Below are 17050 nucleotides of genomic sequence, written 5' to 3'. Positions count from 1 at the left end.
ATTTTTCAAAGTTGCAGCTTCTGCCAGACTTTTCCAAGTACACCCTACAGCTACACAGCAACCTCCTCACCATCACCAAAGCCCTGCATAATCACAAGATTCTATACCACTGGAATTACCCAGCCAAGCTAACCATTATGTACAACAGGGAAACCAAAACTATCTCGAAACTGGATGATGGCCTACTACTACTTTGCAGATGAGATATCATTTCCGACCCTCCACCTCTTCAGTATGCACCTGTCAACCCTCGTCCAATGGTTTCAGAGTGTCAGAAAACCCCACAGCAGTGATTTTAAACAGCAGTCCATAGGGGGCTAATGAACGACTACAAGAGAATCCTACTTCTTTCGGATCCCTGGCTACCAGAGCACTTTTCACCTTACTCCACCCTTGGCTTGTGACAGCAGCCAGTACTGCCTTTGGTACTATTGTAGGACATTTTTTTTTACGAACGCTCTTCGTTAATACCTATCTTTCTAGCCTGCTCCAGCTGATTGCCCTGCCTTTCAGTTGGTTTACTCTGGGTGGAAGATGTTCAGGGTTCTTTTTCTCTACCTGCTGCTTTGTTTAACAACAGCCCCATATCCAGCGTTGTTTCGAGGAACTGCAACCACTACTGTTTGTGAAATTTGGACTCCCTTCCATTGCAGAAAAGTCACTCCATCTCCTACCCCCACTCTGTGGGGATGGGTGACCTAATCCACCTTCTGTTTCTCATATGTTATGGGATTTAAAATGATGTCTATCAATGCTCTAGGACTAAACCTCCCAGCCAAGCAAGCTAACATCGTATGCACTCTAAACGAACTTACATTTACATGTCAGCCCTAAGTGCACGCATAGAGCCTTCCCACACATATATCTAGCACAAGCTGCCTAAAAGAAAAAAACACTTCTTGCCAATAAAAGCTCTCTGGCCTTTACTTTATGCAAATCTGTTGTTGATACTGAGGGTCAGTACCTGTGTGATATATTAATAATTGTCCAAATACAATGGTTGGGGTTTTTGCACCCAACAAACACCAAATTTGCTTTACGCGTAAGCCAGTAGCTAAAATAGAAAAGGTGAAATTTGGTAACCTTATTATCTGTGGGGATATATATGTGACAGCAAACCCTCAAATTGATACTATTTCTCCTATGACACATCGCTTACCATCTCTTCAAGCCTTGCTTCATCAGGAGGAACTTTATGATGTCTGGCGTTGCCTTCATGACAACAAAAGGGATTATACATGCTTTTCAGCTAGAGACAGCACATATTCCAGAATTGATTTTTTTCCTGGTTGACAAATGGCTTTTACAAAGATGTTAAGTGACTATAACCACTAATAAAATGGAAAAGGACCTCTGTAACTCATCTAGAATGTAGAGATGTAATACAAAACTTTTGCAAGACCCATATAGCGAACACATACTCTCTCAGCATCTTCAGGAATTCTTTCAAATTAATACTCCTACTGATAGTTTTCTGTTTGGAACGCCAACAAAGCGTGTGTGTGTGTGTGTGTGTGTGTGTGTGTGTGTGTATATATATATATATATATATATATATATATATATATATATATATATATGTGTGTGTATGTGGAACATTCCTATTTAAATGGGTGCATGGGTGAAGAAAGCTTATAATCTATGCCTTACTAAACGTTCATGAGAAATCCATGTCCTTGAAACTAATAACAAGCAAGCTCTTACTTTGGTTAACCACTCTATCTAAACTCCATAAAAATCTTGGAGATCTCTTCTTTAAACAACATGATAGAACCATAAGATGTCTCAAAATACGCTTTTATGCTTCCCACTACAAATTTGGTAAGTTTCTGACCCACAGATTAAAACACAGGGTGTCCAAGACCAGGATGCTCCATTTTATCCACCCTACCGCCAGTCAGAAGGTTACCAATCCTCAAAGAATAGCCAATATGTTTAAGGACTATTACAGTAGTCTCTATAACCTTAAAGACGTCTCTTGCACACCTCAACCATCCAATACTGATATCACAACCTTTCTATCAAACCTTAAAGTATAAGTTAATCTTTTAACAAAATAAAATAAATGCAGATTTTTTTTTTTTTTTTGCAGGTAAAAAAATTTATAGTTAGAATTTTTTGCTTCTGGAGCCTCTAAACCACAGGTGTCAAACTGTGGCCTTCCAGCTGTTGATAAACTACATGTCCCATCATGCCTCTGCCTTTGGGAGTCATGCTTGTTACTGTCAGCCTTGCAATGCCTCATGGGATTTGTAGTTCTGCAACAGCTGGAGGGCCGCAGTTTGACACCTCTGCTCTAAAGTATTGCACCAGCGATCAGCAGATTGCTGGTGCCATGCAGGTCTCCTGCAGACCTGTCAGTGCATCCATGTGCCATCTGGTAGGGGCAAGCAGATACTTACTGACAGGAAGACTCAATGAACTACCACATTGCTCCAGATCACCATTATAATTCATTGAGAACTACAAGCCAAGACTTGTAGTTTTCTCAGTTCACAGAATGAGAGTGATGCGGCCGGGCAGGCTACAACGGGGATCAGGGGGGTGCGGGGGCCGATCCATTTATAACATGTTATACCCTGAATATTGGTAAAATGTGTAACATGTTACAAAAGGTGAACTTATCCTTTAATCTTCCATCACTGACAGCGACACTGTTAGATGCCCTAAATATCCTATTTAGCAAACAGGAAATCTTGAAATCCATCACCTCTTCCACTGAACAAGTTGCCTCGCCCCTATGGATTCTCATATGAATACAACAAGGTGTTTCAGAAGGGGGTGTTGTAACGCTTCCAAACATGGAAAAGACCTGCCGACACCTCTAATTTCAGACCTATATCATTATTAAACTTTGATGTTAAACTATATGCTAAACTTTTGCCAGCCGCCTTCTACATATCATAGCACAATTGGTGCGACCTGATCAGATGGGTTTTACCTGTGCTTCGTTGTACACCTTCTCTGCTCCTTTCCATTGATTCAAAGATGGCTTTCAATAGGGTACACTGGCAATATATGACTCAAGAACTTCTAAAATTTGGTTTCAGAGCAAATATTATCTCTGCTATTCTTGCACTTTATTCAAATCCTTCTACCCAGGTTTACACTTCTGGCATGTTGTCCCAACCCTTCCACATCACAAATGGCACACACCAAGGTTGCCAACTCTCGCCCACTATTTTCAATCGTGAATTGATTGAACCCCTAACCGAAATGTGGCCATCTCTTTCTTCCAGTTCCACACTATACCTCTAATAATAATTGGCTCCTGCCAATTATAAACCCCTTTGTCTAAAGAGTGCCATCAATTCTATGCCATAAACCTGTCTTGGTCTGGTCACATAGCTTCTTATAAAATGATTGTGCTCTCTCAAATACTTTATCTATTCCGGTCTCTTCTTCCCGTCCCACTCCCCCAGATGTATTTGAAGTCCTTACAGTTCGTGCGCAAACAATTTGTATGGCAAGGAAAACGCCCAAGATGCCCACACACATGGCTTCTCAAGCAAAGGAAGGCTGGTAGCATGGGCCTGGTAGATACTGTATACTGTATATGAATATTATTAGGTGGCTCAGCTAGACCAGCTCAAACACTGGTTTCATCTCTCACCTGACACCCTATGGCTGGACATAGAAGTAGCCCTAGCACCGGCCCATAACCTGTCCACTTTATTGCTGGTTGACATTTGGCATCTCCAAATATTGAAAGGCTTGCTGCTGCCCACACAGTTTTCTCTACTAGCATGGGGAGACCTCTTAGCACTACCCACAACTACTCTGGAAATTAAACTGCCTATCAAAACACTGGAATTGCTTATCCCAAATATCTCAGTTACCCCCTTGTTATCCAACGCTATTACTACAGTGACTGAACATTAGTGTAACCGCACTCTGAAAAACACGACGCATGAACTTCAGCTTCCCAGGTTAGAACTAATTTCTCCATCTTAGCCGTGGTTGCAATCTATATCCAACCTTCTTAAAGGTCTGGCAACCTTGGATAGAGTGGAGTTCAGGTCACGGTACTTGAACCTATTGAGTGGTATTTAGGTTTTATGAGTATATTGCTATTGTCCTGATACAAATTGCTGACCTGAATTGGCTGTATAATGTTGTTTTTTTCCTGTTTTATTTACTATGTATTATTTGGAGAATGCTCTCCCAAGCATCTATGTATGCTAGATCCTCTGTAGCTACCTTTGAAAGCATTATTAAAAATGTATTGATAAAAAAAAAGCTTAATTGAACAAGCTTAAGTTAGAAGCTGATTGGTTACCACACACAGCTGCACAAGATTTTGCACTCTCCATTTTTTTTTAGTAAATCAACCCCATAGAGTGAAAGGCTCAGAAGTGCATATGGCACAGAGTGCATGGGAATGTGGTGCAAACGCCCGAGTGCAGGGTTCAGGAGTATGTACAGCACAGAGTCATGGGTCATGAGCATGTAATGCACAAACTACAGGGGTCTGGAGTGTATCAATAGTGGTTAACAAATCTCCTCCCAAAGCCCATATACTCCACAGTACAGATCTCCCCCAACAGCCCCAATTCCCCACCCAGCACAGATTCCCCCCCATAGCCATAAACCTTCCTCAGTACAGAGCCTGCTCCCAGCCCAGCTCATTCATATGCAATTCAAACCACCAGATAACTCATTTGCAAATCACATGGCAGTCATATTAATATGCAAATCATGCAGTGATCTGCATATTCACTAGTGACACAACAGACAGAGGCAGAGCCTTTGCGAGACAAAGCCCCTGTGCATGGGACAGTTCCTCACAACCCAACACTGTAGCAAAGTACGCAATATGGTTATTTTTGTATAATGTCCCAGTGATGGTTTTGTCAGTTTAGAGCAGAATTGCATGACATGAATGTGACTTTTTACATTGCCATGTTTGTATAATTAATATTATATTAATCCATGTAGTGCAATAATCAATACTGTGAAATACATGATTCTTACAAATCTTTTAGAACCAGTCTTTTATATAGCATAATTCTGTAATGTTAGTGACATATACCATTTTGTTGTAATTGTGTGAGTTTTCTGAAGGGAATAGCTAACGATTGCAAAATTTTTCTTACAACATCTGTTTCAGTTAAAATATTTTTGGGGAAGCAATCTAAAAAACTATTTTTCTGTCATGTGAAGCCAAGCGATGCTGTGTGTATATAGGCCTTGCTTCATTGTACATGTTACACGGACCATCAAATCATCAAGGCGTGTACAACAAACTAGGCACTATAGCCCATCTGTTTGGGTGAATTCATTTATTTACACCTGTTTTTGCATTATTTGATTGCAAGTATCAGATTAACACCAAGGCAACCATATAATGAAATTATATAAAATTATTCTACAGTACAAGCATTTCTGTAAGGATTTTATTTTGTTAATTGCTGGTCATTTTGATGTGAAGTACTTAAAGCTGAATTTTGGTGATAACTGCATTCCCCCCCATCCAGCTGATCACTAGGTTACTGTAAAAAAATTAAAACTCACTTTCACTAAATACATCCGTGGCCATGTGCTGGGTCCCATGTCTTCTATGTTCTTTTCTGCAAAAGTAGGAAGTTCTTCAGTTGTCAACCTCACTGCCTGGGCTATGTGGATATATTGGATGTCCAGCGACAGAGACCTTTCAAGCTCTGGAAAACTGCAGCATGACATCACCAGAGGTGACCAGTCGGCGTGGGAACAGACTACAGCACTGGAAGCAGTGATGGCAAAGAACATGGACTGTGGACTAAAGTGCATACTAAAAAAAAAAACTGCAGGATGTATTTTGTGGTATTTCTGAAACTCCTGTTCCAGTGACAACTGCTTAAAGTGTTACTAAACCCACAACAGTAAAATCAGTCTGTATTTGCAGTAAAGCATGCTTGTTATACTCACTGTGGAACCTAAGGGGTTAATCCTCTGCATTGCGTAAAAAAGCTGTTTGATCCTTTCTTCTCTGCCCCTCTTCTTGTTGAAATGACCACCTGATGAGAAACTAACAGAAAAAGAACTAGTTGTGGACTCAGCCGGAATAGGGAATTTGTAAAAACTCAAGAAAAATAATTCAAACAAAGGAAAAGGTGATCAATGGTGCACAAAAACTTCTCAAGCAAACTTTTTGAGCCTACCTCTGAGGCAGCCGGTTGTACCAGTGAAGCCGGTCAGGATTGGCCCAATACCACACTCTAAGGTCTTACATTGAACTTTCCATGGACTTCTACTTCAAGATAAGTACCTTTATTGGTTATGGATGCTCCTCTTAGTGGCTGTAACTCTCCTATTCCATGCTGTTATCGACTGGAAGGACTGCTGGTTTTACACTGTATGCCCACTTCCCACTCATTATGTTTTGATTTACTTAGAAGATATCTACAAGGCTCTATACTTCGAGGTGTTGTTTTGCCTCTAAAAAGGGGATTGTGTGGTGGCCATCCTTAAACTGAGAAGTTACTGTATACTCTGATTGCTTACAAGTTACACCATTTGCACCTCTGTGCACTTAAAGGGACTGTGCCTCAGATAATGCTGTCTCTTTGATTGAGGAGTCATCACATACCTTGATTACTTATAAATTACATCATATGCACCTCTGCATTTAAAGGGACTGGGTCTCAGATAATGCCATTTCTATGATCGATAAGTCACTGCATATCCTGACTGCTTATAAGCTACACTGCGTTGACCCCTGTGCACTTAAAGGAATTGTGCCTCAGATAATGCAATTTGTTTGAATGAGAAGTCACCGCATACTCTGATTGCTTGCAAGCCACACTATGTACACCCCTGTGCATCCAAAGGGACTGTGCCTCAGATAATGCCACTTCTTTGATAGAGGAATCACTGCACACTCAGATTGTTTACAAACTATATCATATGCACCCCTGTGCATCTGAATGGACTGTACCCCGGATAATGTTACATCCTTGATGTAGAAGTTACTGCATGCTCTGATTGCTTATAAGTTATACCATATGTACCCATGTGCGTTCAAAGGGACTGTGCCACAGATAATGTCATTTCTTTGATTGAAGAGTCACAATATACTTTGATTACTTACTAGCGATATTTCGTGCACCACTGTGCAATTAAAGGAACTGTGCTTCAGATAATGCTATTTCTTTGTCTGAGAAGTTACTGCATTCTTCGAGTGCTTACAAGCTATACCATCTGCACCCTTGTGTATTTAAAGGGACTATGCCTCAGATAAATGCCAAAATTTGTGTATTGAGAAGTTATTGCCTACTCTGATTGCTTACAAGTCTCATCATGCGAACCTCGGTGTATCAGATGGACTGTGCCTCTCTTCAACTAATGCCATTTATTTAATTGAGAAGTTATTACATACTCTGAGTGTCCACTGGCTATACTAATTACCTTCAATTTGAGGCAAATCCTGGTGCTAGTTCATCTATGGACGCTACATATTACATCCCCTCAAGGGAGTGCACTTTCTCTCTAAACCACCATTAGAGCATACCTACTCTCAGGAACATCCATCAATGCAGCAGCTTAGTCCTTGACCTGATCATGTATTAGGGAGGTTACAATGACCTGTTAGGATCTCCCTGGGATGGTGCCCTACAGCTTGGCACCTGAGAAGATCACAGGCTTTTCCTATACCATTATTTACACCCTCCTCTGGACTACATGTGGTCATACGTTTAGGATCAGTTACTGTTGTACTGTAATGGACCGCCCGGCGGTACCACTAGCACTCCACTGATCGGATGTTCCCAGCGCACGGAGTCTAAGCCCCAGAGTACTTGTTCACCAGGGCCCCTGATGGTGGGGATGGACTTGGAGTACCCCAGGACCAGGTCGTGACTACTGAGGACACCCGTCAGTGGTAGGGGTATTCGCCAGGGGCTCCCATGGGAGAGCCAGGTATGAGGAGGTCTGGAGACCCCGTTGAGAGGGACGGATGGATGGATGGATGGCTGAGCAGGTGCAGGGTCATACAAGCCGGGTCGGTAACTATGGGGACGGTGTGGTACAGAGCAGCGGGCAAAGAATAGTCGGGTCACACGCCAGGTCAGCAACAGCAGGTCAGATCCAATAGGGGGCATTCAGGAGAGAGGTCAGGCAAGCAAGGGTCAAGAACAGGAGAAAACAGCAAGGTCAGGGCACAATCCGGGTCAGCAACTTACTACAACAGGTTCACAGGTTCACAGGATACAAGGAGACCAAAAGGCACTGAATGACAGCTCAGGGCCGTTTAAATATCCCGCCCTGCGCTGTCATTGGTGCCAGGCGCGCGCCCGTGGTCACTACTGCGCATGCGCGAACCTGATTGCCGCGGTCGGCCAAGTCCCGGCGCTCGCGTACAGGGAGGTGTACTGCGCCTGCGCCGAGCCCAGCGGCGCGGCGATCTCCGACATGTGATCTTCATGCCTTGGTGTTTAGTGTTTGAGGGGGGTTTTGCTACCCTTCCTGCATCCCTCCCTGTATTACACTAATATTTTACACCAGTCTCATTGTAGGATTGGTCTGGTGCTGGGTTTATCCTGGCTGGTCAATTCTGAGTATAGGAGGTTTTTTGTTATTATGCCTTTGCACTCTTTCCTGCATGGAACATGTTATAGCTTACAAATGAGTCTTGCATATGAGTCACCCATATAATTATCTTTCTACAATTAACTTTCTACTAATGAGTTTTTCACCTGACAGGGATTTACCTTCTTGGGACCTGTGGAGTGTGGTACAATTTTTTGTGTTTGTTTTGTACTTTTAATTTTGTCTGTAATAAAGTTTTCGTGTGCCACTGATTATCTTCTCCTTTTGTTTGAATTATATTTCTTGAGTATTTACAAATTCCTTATTCCGGTTAAGTCCACAACTAGTTCTTTTTCTGTTAGTTTCTCATTGGCTTGGTGAATAGGGACTCCCGGAATACGTATTTTCATTTGATCGTATATATTTTTAGGTATCGAGGCTTCTTTTTGGAAGTTTTGCAATGACCACATGATACAGACTGAAACCGTAGTCACTGCTGGGTTTTGTATTTTTTTTGTGCTATATACACAAAAGACCAAAAATTCTGAAAAAAAAATTATTTTTACATTTGGTTATAAAAAATCTAAACCAAAATGTATTCTGCTACATGTCTTTTGGTAAAAGAAAATCCCAATACATGTATATTAATTGATTTATGTGAAAGTTATAGTGCCTACAAACTATGGTATAGATACTGGAATTTACGCCATCTTTTGCTCTGCCGTGCTGCGTTGGTTTAACTGACAATTGTGCACTCATGCAATGCTGTACATAAATAAAATTTATGTAATTTTTTCCCACAAATAGAGCTTTCTTTTAGTGGTATTTGATCACCTCTGGGTTTTTTATTTTTTGCGCTGTAAACGAAAAAAAGACCAAAACTTTTGAAAAAAAAACAATATTTTGTACTTTCAGTTTTAAAAAATATATAGTAAACATAAAGTTAGTCATAGATTTAGGCCAAAATGTATTCTGTCTTTGGTAAAAAAAAAATCCCAATACATGTATATTAATTTGTTTATGTGAAAGTTATAGCGTCTACAAACTATGGTATAGAAATTGGAATTTACGTAATCTTTTTCGCTATGCAGCGCTGCACTGGTTTAACTGACAATTGTACGGTCATGCAATGCTGTACATAAATGAAATGTATGTCATTTCTTTCCCACAAATAGAGCTTTCTTTTGGTGCTATGTGATCACCTCTGGTTTTTTTTTTTTGATCTATAAACAAAAAAAATTACTGAAAATGTTGAAAAAAATTTGAATTACTGCCCTCGATCTGACATTCGCTTCTATACCTCACATGCATGGTGCAACCGCTGTTTACATACCAACACGGGGACACCGCTTGCGTACGCAGTTGCGCGCATGCGCGGGGGGACAAAGGTGCTCTTTTTTTTTTTTTTTTTTTTTTTTTTCACTGTCCCTTTCATTTTTTTTTTCTTACTTTTATTGTTATCACAGGAAATGTAAATATCCCTTGTGATAACAATAGGCAGTGACAGGTATTCTTTTCTGAGAAATCTGGGGTCTATTAGACTCTAGATATCTCCCCTGCACTTAAATCATCTGATCTCACCAAGAGCGGTGTGATCAGATGATTTCCCAATTTAAAAATGGCAGGATAATGCAGCTGCAGGCATCATCCTGGCATAACCACTCAAAGTCCAGTGATGTACCAGTACGTCACTGGTCCTTGTTGGTAATATATGGTATGCTCTTTTTTTTTTTCATGCAGCCTGTGGGCTGAATGAAAAAAAGAGAAGAAATCTCTACCAGAAAAAGTGTGTGATATGTCCACCATTAGAATATACTTCTCTGCATCCACCCACTTCTAATGGTGGGCATAAATGAAATGTTCTTTTTTTTCCATTCAGCCCGTGAGCTAAATGAAAAAAAAGGAACCTAACAGATTCCTCTATTCACATCGATCGATGAGGATGAAGAAATCTCTGCCAACATTTTTTTTCTAAATATATGCCGAAGCATAGGGGCAATCCACCCACTGACCACCCCAGGCCCCCATGCTTGGGCATATATGTTCTTTTTTAACTGCGGATGAAAAATCTCATCCAGTAGCGCTACACACACTTGCGTTTATTCTGAGAGCAAGACCCTGCTGCTGTCAGAATAAACAGATCGGTGCTGCAGCTAAATGGCATTCCTGCAAAGACAACAGCAATGGTTAACAATAAAACAGTAACTCAATAAAACAACATTTTTTTTTTTAATTTTGAGTGTTTTTTTTTACTTTTTTTAACCTGAAACAAGCAGATGTGCAAAATGCGATAGCTTACTACCTAATGTCTTTCGAGACCATGTGTATATATGTACCCTGGACTATGCTGTGCTGTTCCCTATACTAATATTCCACTAGTGTATGGTCGCGATGGAAGCAGTCCTTGAGGCAGAGACCAATTTGACCAGGACAGGAGGGACACAAAAAGCGGGTGTAATGCCTAATTCCCTGTCTGCTACAGACATGACATCTTTTTTGGGGTGACTTTTGGGTTGGGGTACCAGGAATGGCATCAGGAAAATGCCTCTCATGCAGCTGGCTCACTGCATCTGGGTTGGGGGTTTGGGCCACAGTACTTTCTATAAAAAGGGCCGTGGAGATCTCTTCCTGGAATTTTAGGAAGGATCCACTTCTTCTAGTTGCTTTTGTAAAGCACAAAAGCGTTCTACAGAGCCATTTGAAATAAATATACAGACACTTTTTTTGAATCAGCGTCTGGCTTTACGGGAAACTAAGTACGGTTTCATCATCTGGTCATTGATGTCTACCCCTCCCATGTTAAAGTTATAGTCATGGACACAGGGGCTTCTCAACAACACCTGCTGCCATGGAAATTTGGATGGTCGTGTCTGCGTGAATGAAAGACAGGACAAAAACATCCCATTTGTCCTTCAACTTCACTGCAAGCAATTCATCATTTTTCAAGCAGGCTTTCTCCCACTTTCTAAGTCTTACGTATTTACAAACCGTTGGGGGAAGTCCCGGCGATTAGGTTGCACGGTGCCACATGCTCCAGTTACAAGATTGTAAAATTGTCTAAGTAATGGCATGCTTGTATAAATATTGTCCATGTATGAGTGGTAATGGTACCCCATATGGTGAAAGGATGACACAAAGTCCCAAACTATCTTGCCACTGCTCCCCATGTAGTCTGGGCATCTGGGGGGCTCCACATGACTATCTTTTCCCTCGTAAATCCAAAAATTACTTGTATAGCCTGTTGCCCTCTCACAGATCTTATACATTTTGACCTCATATCTGGCACACTTGTTGGGAAGAAATTGTTTAAATGCAAGGCAGCCAGAAAAATTGAGGGATTCGTCAATGCAGATGTTTTGCTGGGGGAGTATACACATCTACAAATTTCTGGTTAAAGTGATTCACGAGGGGCCGAACTTTGTGGAGCAAATTCAGGGTCACCCCGAGGACAACAGAGTGTGTTCTCATTGAAATGCATAAATTGCATTATATTCTCATATCTATGCCTAGCCATGACAGCAGAGAACCTGGGCATATGATGAATAGAGTCTGTGGAACAATACAACCGCAATTAATTTTTTTTAGTAATGACCATGTTGAGAGCTAGGCCCAAAAAAAGTTAAATTTGGAAACTGTAATAGGTTTCCATGCAAATGGTCTGGCAAGGTTTGAAATTTGAGTTGGCAGCGATAAATTGTGCGTATAAATTGCTTTGATCCAAAATCAATCCATACAGATTTTCCATGAAAAACCACTCCAAAAAAATCAAGGGGAGTAGTTAAATTTGCTGTTTCTACCTGAATTCCGGGTTGGGCAGTGAATGGGGGAAGTACTAATGCTGCAGAATTTGTGGGCTGCCAATCAGGATTTGCAATCACATCTGGAAGGACACTATGAGCTCTACTGGCCTGTGGTCGAATTCTTGGTGGCTGCTGGACACTACTTGTGCTAGCCACTGCACCAGCTTGTACTGCACTTATGGGACTCAACACATCATCAAGTGATACTGCAGTGCTGGTATGAAAAAGACTAGGATGTACTAGGCCACTGGTACTCTCCAGTTCACCAAAAGGTAGACTGGCACTAGTACTGGCACTCTGCTGCATATGAGAATCATCATGCAATTGTACCACCTCAGCGACCTGGGAACGGGGTTGGGTACGACCTCTACTCCATCGTCTGAGCTACTGTATCTGTCAGGGTGCTACTACTGTCTACAGGTTCATATTCTATGTCATTCTTCTGTCAGTATTGCATCCTTTCCTGTGCCTGTGTAAGGTAAACACAGGCACAGGAAGTTCTGTGATAGAGCAGTGCTCGTTCAGCAGATCTAGACCAAACGTAACTGGCCTGAATCCGCTGACTGATCGGTGCTGTGCCGAATCACAGTACTGCCGGGCGGCACGCGCACCCCCTACCCGCGAACATGGCACAAGGACAAGGAGAGGGTGAATCTCCCCAGTGGGGACACCGACAGCAATAAAAACCTAACAGAAGATCTAATCTTTCCTTTCTCTGTCAAAAACTAAAGTTTTGTGTTTAGGCAGAAAAATATTATAAAGTTACAATTATTGATGATAGTTATTACCTGTTATAATTGTTTTGTTCTTAATTTGCAGTGGACATAAAAAGTCTAGACACCCCTGTAAAAATGTCCGGTTTCTGTGATGTAAAAAATCAGGCAAAGATAAATAATTTCAGAACTTTTACCACCTTTAATGTAACCTATAAACTGTACAACTCCGTTGAACAACAAATTGAAATCTTTTAGGTGGAGGGAAGTAAAAAGAAAAAACTAAGATAATATGGTTGCATAAGTGTTCACACCTTTAAACTAATACTTTGTTGAAGGACCTTTTGATATTATTACAGCACTCAGTCTTTTTGGATATGAATCTGTCATCATGGCACATCCTGACTTGGCAATATTTGCCCACTCTTCTTTGCAAAAACACTCCAAATCTGTCAGATTGCGAGGGCATCTTCTGTGCACAGCCCTCTGCACCCCACAGATTTTTGATCGGATTCAGGTCTGGGCTCTGGCTGGGCCATTCCAAAGCATTAATCTTTTTCTGGTGAAGCTATTCCTTTGTTGATTTGGATGTATGCTTTGGGTCGTTGTCATGCTGAAAGATGAAGTTCCTCTTCATTTTCAGCTTTCTAGCAAAGGCGTGAAGGTTTTGTGCCAATATGGACTGGTATTTGGATCTGTTCATAATTCCCTCTACCTTGACTAAGGCCCCAGTTCCAGCTGAAGAAAAACAACCCCAAAGCATGACGCTGCCACCACTCTGGGTATGGAGTTCTTTTGGTGATGTGCAGTGTTGTTTTTGCGCCAAACATATCTTTTGGAATTATGGCCAAAAGGTTCACCTTGGTTTCATCAGACCATAACACACTTTCCCACATGCTTTTGGGAGACTTCAGATGTGTTTTTGCTAAATTTATCCAGGCTTGGATGTTTTTCTTTGTAAGAAAAGGCTTCCATCTTGCCACTCTACCCCATAGCCCAGACATATGAAAAATACAGGAGATTGTTATCACATGTACCACACAGCCAATACTTGTCAGATATTCCTGCAGCTCATTTAATGTTGCTGTAGGCCTCTTGGGAGCCTCCCAGACCAGTTTTCTTCTCGTCTTTTCATCAATTTTGGAGGGACATCGAGTTTTTGGTGATGTCACTGTTGCGCCATATTTTCTTCACTTAATGATGACTGTGTTCCATGGTATATAATTATTGCCTTGGAAATTCTTTTGTGCCCTTCACCTGACTGATACCTTTTAACAATGAGATCCCTCTGATGCTTTGGAAGCTCTCTGCGGACCATGACTTTTGCTGTAGGATGCAACTAAGAAAATGTCAGGAAAGACCTACAAGAACAGCTGAACTTTATTTGGGATTAGTCAGAGGCACTTTAATTGATGGCAGGTGTGTACTGACTCCTATTTAACATGATTGTGAATGTGATTGCTTAATTCGGAAAACAGCTACATCCCCAGTTATAAGAGGGTGTGCACACTTATGCAAACACATTATTTTAGTTTTTTATGTTTACTTCCCTCCCTAAAAGATTTATGTTTGTTTTTCAATTGAGTTGTACAGTGTATAGGTCACATTAAAGGTGGAAAAAGTTCTGAAATGATTTATCTTTGCCTCATTTTTTGACATCACAAAAACTTAACAGGGGTGTGTAGACTTTTTATATCCACTGTAAGTTCCACTTTAATACCAACAGAGAAAGATAAAATAGGAAAATGATATTTTAAAGTGGTAGTAAACCACAAGACAAATCTAATATAATCTTCTCCCCGCATGTTAAGAGCATAATGTGCTAGTATGCATTGCATACCAGCACATTATGAAAGACTTACCTGAAACAAAGCCCTCCAACGAAGTGCTGTCACAGTTCCATGAGGTTTCCATCTTTACCCTGTCTTCCTTCCGTGTTCGCGAGCTGTGCCCATCTGATTGGTCAAGCCACGATATCGTCACTCCCGCGCATGTGCGAAGGGAGTTTCGACCGCGGCATATCTCTCTCAATGGACGGCACACCGTCCATTGAGAGCACAGTGTGCATGCGCCGATGACATCTGGGTGCATGTTTAGGAGGTATTTACAGTACCCACAGGTAAGCTTGTGCAAGGTCTCTGTCTGAAAACATATTCTAAACAAAACTGTTCTGAGACAAAATACTGAAGCTGTCACTGCTGTATTTGTGTTATGTAAAACACACAACAAAAAATTGCTGCCACTAAATCACCTGATTATACTACAACTTGCAGCTTCCTCCAAATGATATCAGTGAGCTATATGACATGGATTATTTGGAGTAGGTTCTTTGGTAGCTTGATTAGGTGATTTGAATTGCCACATTTGAGGTGGATAATCCTCCCACTGTAATATTGTATTCTGACAGCGAGGAGACTTTCCTACCATCAGAATACACAGATCAGTGATACAGGCTATAGCCTTTGGCAGAAATTCTCCAACAGGGCGGTAGATCGGCTTTTGTACACTCACAGTGCCCATACATTGATCAAAATTCGACTGGTCCCTGTCAAACTGGCCGAATTTAGATCCATCTCTAGGCAGTTTTCCAATCTTATAATCTAAGGATGTTCCAGTCATTAGAGACTACAGCATTAGACAGATCCCATCTCCTAGACTTGAAATGATATAAGAGAATCAGACACAATTTAGAAGCAGAGGCAGCATATGTGATAAATAAAACATTTTGCTTTCATGTGTCACACATTTTAATCCTTTCGCTGCCAGGTCCATACGGCGTATGGACCTACTGCACTGCTTCTAGTTGGCCAGGTCTGTACACCTTACAGACCTGCATTCCTGCTTCTGCTATAAGCAGTGACCATGAGCTTATAGCAAAACTTTTCAGCAGACTCTGAACAGCAGCTAACAAGCCATTGATCAGAGCTATTCACCTCAAATGTAACCCCCGCCAATGATGCCACTTCCCTCGCTTCCGTGTCTCCAGCCTCTCCACCTTTGCTGCTGTTCTTCTATTAAATGCCCACCCACTCTACTCTCACCGTCCCCAGCACCAGTTCCACCTAATCCGTGCCGCACCACTCGCAAACCTGATCCCCTGCAGCTATACTTCAGTAGTCTGCTTCCCTCCTCTGCCTCTTCCACCAGATTGCTTCAGATGCTGCTGGGGCTTTGAAGCACAGAAACATGTCCCACCTGCCACTCTGACCCCCTCACAACAGCCCCCATCTCACTAATCCCCTGCTGCTTTCCAGCATTCCCTCCCACTGCCTACAACTGTTGCTCCGGCACTCAGGGAAGTCAAGATGGAGAGCGTGGGGGAGCTCCTCCCTTCCCTTCAATGGATACAGTCAGCAATCACTAGTGATCACTCCTGTATTCATTGATAAGTGAGCAGGGTAAACTGTATTTACTATGCGTCATTTTATGAAGGAAAAGGTGTCTCTATACAGACTCCTTATTCATTCATGTAATGTGCAAATCAGGCTGCAGAGAAAGGAACTTTCTTCAGTCCCTTTCTCTGTCTCATAAAAAGAGACATCAGAGGTCTGTTTAGACCTCTGATATTTGACCTAAGCTGCCCCTCCCCCCCCCCCCCCAAAAAAAAGGTACAACATATTAAAAAATTAAATTGTAAAAATAATTAATTTATTTAAAAACAAAACACACATAGTAAGGCCTTATTTGCACAGGACATACACCGCATATGCCCCGGCAAGGCTGTGTTTATTTGCACAAGGATGCACAGGTGTTCCGTGCATCCCTGTGCAGGCAGTCCCATTAATGTCATTATGGATTTAGCAACTGCACAAAAACTAACGTTACTCACAATTTGAATCCTATATCGGTAGAGGTTCATGTCCCTGAGCTCACACTGTCTGCGTTTGGGGTTGTGCACCCACGCCCACACAGATGTCAGATTGGGAGCAGCAGGTATGCTTGTGCAGCCGTTGCACCCCAATTGACATGGATGAGACTGCCTGCGTGGGGTTGCACAGAACACCTGGGCATCCCCATGCAGGTAAACAGTAC

General features: G+C 41.7%; 1 protein-coding gene across 1 annotated transcript in view; it reads left to right on the top strand.

Annotated features, from left to right (window-relative positions):
• The window catches only part of AHI1 (Abelson helper integration site 1), a 435677-nt gene that overhangs the window by 363138 nt on the left and 55489 nt on the right, over nucleotides 1–17050 (top strand). The window lies entirely within an intron of this gene.

The sequence above is a fragment of the Staurois parvus genome, unplaced genomic scaffold, assembly GCF_062004578.1.
Source record: "Staurois parvus isolate SC_StPar_1 unplaced genomic scaffold, SC_StPar_1.0 ptg000165l, whole genome shotgun sequence".
NCBI lineage: Eukaryota > Metazoa > Chordata > Amphibia > Anura > Ranidae > Staurois > Staurois parvus.
This window is presented reverse-complemented; position numbering and strand designations above follow the sequence as displayed.